Consider the following 7,548-nt stretch of genomic DNA (forward strand, 5'->3'; position numbering starts at 1 on the left):
GACATTTTATTTGGTGCATGTCTCAATGTGTATGCATATACGTGTGTGCAGGTGTCAGTGGAGGCCAGAAGAGGGGGTCTCACTCCCCAGAGCTGGAGCACAGGCAGTGGAGAGCCCCGGCTGTGCTAAGATCCAACCCCCACTGTGGATGTTTTTAATGGAAGAATGTTTGTAGTTAGACTTGTCTGCTGACTTCATTATTGGACCTACAATTGTGCTAAACTCGGGAAGTGTCAGTAGCTGTGAAAACTTAGTCCACTAAAGTACTCCAACCTACTTCCAGCCAGCCAGGGTTAGTCCAGGCAGAAGAGCTTGCTTTCAGAACTGTAGATGATCTTAAGTAAAGGAAGCCATATCTGATAGAATATACACACATCTGAGGTCAACGTTCATGAGACTGGACACTGACAGAACAGACCATGGGTCCCTCTGACCTGTTTCCCTTAGGAGACATTCACTCCGACTGCGGTTGTCTGTCTGTTAAGCATTCTTAGACCGATTATCCATGCTGTCAGATCTTAGAGGACTTTGGTTTTGATTTGAGGTGATAATTGTTACAAGCAGCAAACAGTTGGAGATTCTTCTGCTTCCTTTAAAACCAACATGGGCACATGAACCGAGACCAAACTGACGTTTCCTGTGAAGTTGGGAGACCAGCATGGGTGCTCTACAGCTTCTATCCTGCGGTCCTGAGTGTCCTTCCCGCTTCCTCCTGGAGCTGTCTGCATGACGCCATGAACATGGTGCGTGGCATACTCTAGAGCTCCAGGAGACCGGGAGGTGTGGGAAGAAGCTGGCCCACCCCTGACACCGTTTACTGCACAACCGAAACAGTCCCAGAAGGGAAATAGGATGGTGTACATAAGTATGTGTGTATATAATCGGTCCCCACTGGAATAAAGTTCAACTGTACATTTCAGTGACAAGCAGTGAAGCTCCGGGTTCAACCTCAGTATCATAGAAAGAGAGGCTTTCCCGTCTGATGGACTGTGTACTGGCACATGGTTTGATCTAACGTAGCTCTGTCGTCTTCAGTTGCCTTTCCTGCCCCAGGCCCAGTGGCTTTGTCTTCTGTTGTTTCTGCTGTCAGAGGATGAATTAATTGTAAGAGTTTCTCCATTGTCGCCCTTGTGGCTGGAATAGTCCCCCGTGCACACTAGATGCTCAGATGCATATTGTTGTGTGACAGAACCTTGTCCTTTAAGGCTCATCGTGTACCCTAAGCTGGGCTAGAAATCACGGCAGTTCTACTTCAGACCCCATACCTGGCTGTCAAGTATAGTTTTGAGGCTAGTGAGGCGGCTCAGGTGAAAGTGCTTGGGCTGTGAGACTGACAGTCTGAGTTTGACCCTAAGATCCCACCTACAGGTGGATCTCACAAGTCATCCTGTGTCTGCACAGCTTAGAGACAAACAGAACAATAATAAAAATAAATTGGTGTGAACGAACAAAAGAAATTGAGGAAAAAAGTGCTTAGTGACATCGCATTAACAAGCTGTTCACTTGGCTTCAGGAGTGCCTGTCTCGTCCTTCGCTCACTTACACAGAACTTGCAAGGGTAGAAAATTTTTAGTCAGCTGTGATGAGAAGATTCTTCCAGTCGTTACAGACAGCTCCCCTTTCGTGTAATTGTTAGAGTTAGAAATAGCTGGTAGGAACCAGGAAACTAAAAATAGTAACAACTCTTAGCAAATTGGGGACATTTAGAGTTGTGAAAACATTCCCCTGCCTCCTGATACACTTGGCTTCATTCATTGTAACACACAACAGGCCCTTCCTGTAGTCAAGAACAGATTAAAGTTACAAATTGTCTTTAGTCGTCTCAGACATGTGAAAATTCCATTTTTTCCCCATTAATAGGTAGGTTATGCGTTTTACACAAAAATTGGAAAGACCTCTAAAGGGGGTTGAGGTTTAACCTGGGGGAGATCCATCCTCATTTTTTTTGTTTCTGAGTACTGCTTTATTACCTGGAATTGTTCTTGTTTGTATTTCTAGAGACGGATCCATGCATGGATAAGCATATGTATGTATTAGAAGCCAGCTGCAACATCACACACCCTTATGTACCTAGTAACATGTTTTGTAGCCTTGCATGTAATGTGCACTAATGCATGGGCTTGCTTTCATCCCTTTTTCATTCCTTTAGCCCACTTTTACTGGTTTGAACATTGTTGGTTTCCGGTCTTTTGCTAACATAGATGAGACTAAAACTAAGGCTGTGGAATCAAGAGTTTGCCTACTCCTCCTTCCAGGACACTCCCCTCTACCCTCACCACTTTCTAAATCTGCGCTCTGAGGACTTTCTAAGTGATTAGGAACAAAAGCTATTGAAGATGAGCAAAGTTAAATGTCTATGACTAAGATAATAATGACAACTTAGGGGAAACATCAGATGCTCTGCAAACTGTATGTCAACCAGTATTGGCCCAAAGGGTGAAAGTGCTTACCATACAAGCCTGACATCTGAGTTTACTCTTCAGAAGTCAGAGAACAGTGTGGAGGGTGAGGGTGGGGCTGTGGTAGCTCACACAGGACATCTTCCCACTCTACAGTAAGGTAGCATGCAGACAGGACAATTGCCTGGAAATCCCTCCCAGGAGAAAACGGCTCCCTGTTCACCTCCACACGCATGCTGTTGTGCAGATGTGGTCACACCAATGCATGCACTAGGTAATTCAAAAAGGGAGTGTGGAGAGCCAGAGAGTTTACCCTGCTTATAAATGGGAAGGTTGCTGTGGCTTGCTTGTGTCCTGCAGATGGTGTCCAAAGCTTAGTCTTGAGCAGAAAGGTTGATCGAGGCCCAATAAATCACTGTGCACTTGACTTTTCAGACCCTAGAACCACCAGGTAAATTTTTTTCTTCATAAATTACCCAAGCCACAGCGTTCTGTTCCAGCAGAAGAAGACAGAGTCAGGTATCTGCTGAGGGAAGTGCAGTGCCTTGTGGGTTGCATTGCTGATGGCTGCAGTCCGGACTTTGTGCTGCACCCCAGGAATGCTGACCTGGGGCTCTTTTTCTCCTCTATAGCTAGTTTCCCAATGAAGAAGGGAAATGACCTCATCTTGCTCAGAGGATACAAAACTGTGAAAATGGCCTAGGTAGAAGAGTCAGAGTTCACATCCCACGCATGTCTGTCAAGAGTGCTGGGTTCACGGTGAGCTGCCTCTTCTAAAATCCCAGACCACCAAATACCACTGAAGAATGAAGACATACCTTGAGAACACCTGTAACTATTTAAGAAGGTGAATTCTTCTTAAAATACTAATGAGATAGGAATCTAGCCTAGGTGTTTTCACTACAAATTGTATCAAATATCTAAGAAGAAATAGTGATTCTACATAATACATCTCAGAGGAGCTAGAGCAAGATACAAAGGCAATTCAGTGGCAAAGGGAAATGAGCAAATGTCATTTCAATGTACCATTTCAGAATCATTGAACGCACATGCTATATGGAAGTGAGCCTCCGCCCAATCTCACCTTACACCCCCCAAAAACTTGGATACCTAAGTGTAAAACTGGTTGATATGCAGGTGAGGGCAGTCACAGGATAAGGTAAGGCCTGTGATTGGACAGTGAAAAAGTAAGGCGGGGAGGGAGTTTTGGAAAGACTGCAGAGATTGGGAAAGAGGGAGAAGAAGCCAAGATGGAGGAGGAAGAAGATGATCTACCTCTGTGTGGCCTTAAATAGCCACAGGTAGCTATGAATCTTATAAGGGTTAGATGATTATAGGACAATTTGTTTTATCGAAGTGGGCAGTTTGTATCAGTATCAATTGGTTCTGAGTTTATTGTGTGGACGTTTTGTGGAATGAGAATTTGCTGATATAAATCAGATTGATGAATTACAAGCCTCTGGAGTTTTGATTTTACTGGGTTCCTGGGAATGGGAGCAGAGTCTGCAGCAGAGAGCTGGGAGATAGATGGGGTTAGTCATGGCGGAGAGATCACCGCAGGGCCCAGAGAGACCCGGTGACAGACTGGGATGGAAATTGGGAACACGGTGACTTGGATGGAGAAGTTTCGAGAGTGCTGGGCCAGAGAGTGTGCCAAGTCTGGCTAACTGAGATGAAAATACCCCACAGATGCCATGTGGTTCTCTGATGCTGGCGCTAGCGAGGGTTGGTGCTTCCTCTTCAATATTTGCCGCTACATAAAACAGACTTTCAGAATATAGAAATGAAATCTTATGATTTGTCCTTAGATGCCAAATGTACAATCTACAAAAGTCAAACATTCACGACTAACTTGGTCAAATTAAAAAGCTTGTAATGTGCAAAAGGTGCTGCCAAGCATAGTGGCTAGACAAGCCATTGTCTAGAAATCAGCATCTGTAAATCATCCAAACAAAGGCTCTAATGAATGCTTCATAGAGGACTCTTAAAATCCTATAGGGAGAACTCAGCCCAATTTAAAAGTGAGCCAAAAACTTGAGCAAGCATTTCACCAAAGAGAATCTGATGGCAAATCAGCACATGCAAAGGCGTTCGGTGTAATTAGCTGTTGGGGAAATGCAAATTAAAACCGTGGTGAAATACCGCTGCACATCTTACAGTGACCTAGATGAAACATAGATTACCAAGTCCTGGAAAGGGTGTGGACCAACCAGGATTCTCCCAAGCTATGGGCAGTGTTGAAAAATAGTTCAGTTTGTTTGGAGATACAATGCAACAGTGTTGAGGTATCTTACACAGTCAAGTTACCATGTGACTGAGCAGTCTGATTACTGTGCATCATCTTAGACAAAGGAAAGTTTCCACTCACACTAAAAGAAGTACATAGTACCTAAAGCAGTCCCCCATGATCACAGCATTCTTGAACAAGACACATATCCTTTATTGATAAAAGTCTATTCTGTTCAGGCAAAGGAATAGAATACTACTAGTAATACAAAACAAACATCAATGGACCCTAAGGCCTCTGCTGATTGGAAAAAGGCTGCTTTCTCGCTCTATATTGCTGGATTCTATGTAAGTGGCATTCTCACAGACGGAAGCTGGAAGGGTGAAGGAAAGGGGCGTAGCTGCAAGCAGAGAGGTTGGTTAAACGAGACTGAAGGAAATCCACCAAGGTGCTTCCAGGAAACCAGTGGACCGATGGGATCTGTAGCCCAATTGTAATCAATGTATGTGTATGTTTCAATTAAAAGAGTGATATGCCAAGTATATGATGAAATACTATGAAATTTATTTTAAAATTTAATCTTAAGAAAAGGAATGTTTAATGCTGTCCAGGTCTTCCAACATCCAAGAATACAATGATAGGGCACTTATCTTTTGTTATATCAATATGACTGCATTAGGTTCTTTTCTGCTGCTCTGATAAAACACCTTTACCAAGGTAACTTCTGGAACTTTATTTAGGCTAATGGTTCCAAAGGAATGAGTCTGTCATGGTGGGGGCCATGGCAATAAGCAGTAGGCACGGTGGAGCAGGAAGCTGAGAGGTCACACTCAAGCCACAGTGGTGAAGCACACCGGAAGTAGGCAAGTCCTGCCGGCAGTGACATACTTCCTTCAGGAAGGCCCTCACTTCCTATACCTCCCCAAACAGTACCACCTGCTGGGGGCCAAGTGTTCAGATGGGAGCCCATGTGGGACATTTCTCGTTTAAACCACCACGATGACAAATAGTGTCAGTAGATTTCTTTTGTCTGTTTCTCTTTTCTACTTCACTATGTCCTAAAATAGTGTTTTTTTTTAAAGTCTAGAATTCAGTGAGAACTCTCATATATATGGGCACAGCTCAGAGTGTTTCTTCATAACATCATAGTCAAGTAAAACACTGGGACCATTATGTCTGACACACAAAAGAAGTAGTGCGCCTGGCACACAGTGAAGGGAAAAAGGAACCACATGGGCTAGAATGTTAAGTATTCACCACACACGTAAGACACGGCTTGTTTGAAAATCGGAACTGTACTATAAGATTTAGTGTAGTTCAATCATTGCCCAAATCTTATTTTTTTTAAATCAGAAGTGTTCTATTACATGGACAAAATGATTTAGCAGGAACAAAATTTCAAAGCATTTTTTGGGGAGGGGAGCTTGTTTTTGTTTTTGTTTTTGAGACAGGATCTTACTCTGCAGCCCTGGCTGGCCTAGAAACTCGCTTCTCAGAGCGACCACATCTCAGAGGGGCAGGCTAGCCTAGCAAGAACTACTGTGGGGTAAGCAATAACTATTGGAAAGTGAACCTATCCCATTCATTTATTCCTGGAGGAAGCCTTTTGAGAAACGTGTGTGTTCTTTCTCAACAGTATTTTTTTAAAGCCAGTTGTGCCGGGAGATGGCTCCGTGGTTAAGAATTCCTACTCCTTCAAAGGCTCTCAGTTCATCCCTCAAAGTACTCCAACTCCAGCCCCAGGAGGTCTGACACCCTCAGGGGGCGCATTGCTTACCCACTCATGTAGTATGCAGTCAGTCACACGGATACACAGGAATACAATCCTCTAATAGTTGTATCTTCAAGTTTTGGCCTCCTGTAACCACTTAATATTTTACATACATGGCCACTGAATGCTTCAGCATATGGCTGGCTAGCAATAAATGAAGCCGAAATCCTCCATAATTAAAGGCACTGAGAGACACTAGAAGGAGTAAGGCCTTTGCTACAAGGCAGAGCGGATTTCAAAATCTGGTTCTGCTAGTTTCTCTTGACTTTTCCCTCTGTAATCTCTCTAGCACGGGAGGGGGGTGGCTTACAGAATGGAGTGAGCCCCGAGAAGGGCTCTAGTGTTACTGTCTCCCAGGGTGCTTGCAGCAATTACAGATGGCACTGACTGCTTGGCTCAGTGCTCATATATATAGGCCTAAAGGGTGTATGGAATTTTCAGTGAACCCAAGGTTATTACTAATCTACCATTCGTGGAGATAAAATTTAAATGGGCTGAGATGAAATGTTTGTTTTAAGTGATCATACATATGTGATTAAAACAGAAGGTGGGTGTGACTGGAAGGCGTTCAAGATTCTGTCTAACTCACACACGACTGAATTCCAACTCACTCCCACACAAAGTAAACTTTTACATCTCTTGCCTAGCCTGTGAGCTTTATAGATCTTTGAAAAGATTAGTGTGTAAGACTTACTCAGAAGCCAGTTTTGTTAAAAAGTCCCCCCAGGGGCAAGGTAGAAGGAATAAAGTTGGTATACACACACACACAGACACACACACATACACACACACACACACACCCTATAATGCAGACTTCTGAGAAACTGTCAGAGTTCACACCTGTGTAACAGGATTATATATAAACTTGGTAAGAGGAAATTTTCACAATCATTAAATGTCATTTTATGCCCATGAAACTCCACACCTTTACCAGATAAAATAAAGATTATAGCAGTGCTCGAATCTGATGATGAACGTGAACTATAGCATGGTGTAGCCAAGAAGAAGACAGATTCCATGTATGTATGTATACACACACACACACACACACACACACACACACATTATAGAGTCGGTCATGAAGTTAGCCTGAGAATTGGAGGTGGACCACATTCCTTCCAGAAAGAATTCAGGTTTTAAGTGCAGAGCAA

The sequence above is a fragment of the Micromys minutus genome (genome assembly GCF_963924665.1).
Source record: "Micromys minutus genome assembly, chromosome: 5".
Lineage (NCBI taxonomy): Eukaryota > Metazoa > Chordata > Mammalia > Rodentia > Muridae > Micromys > Micromys minutus.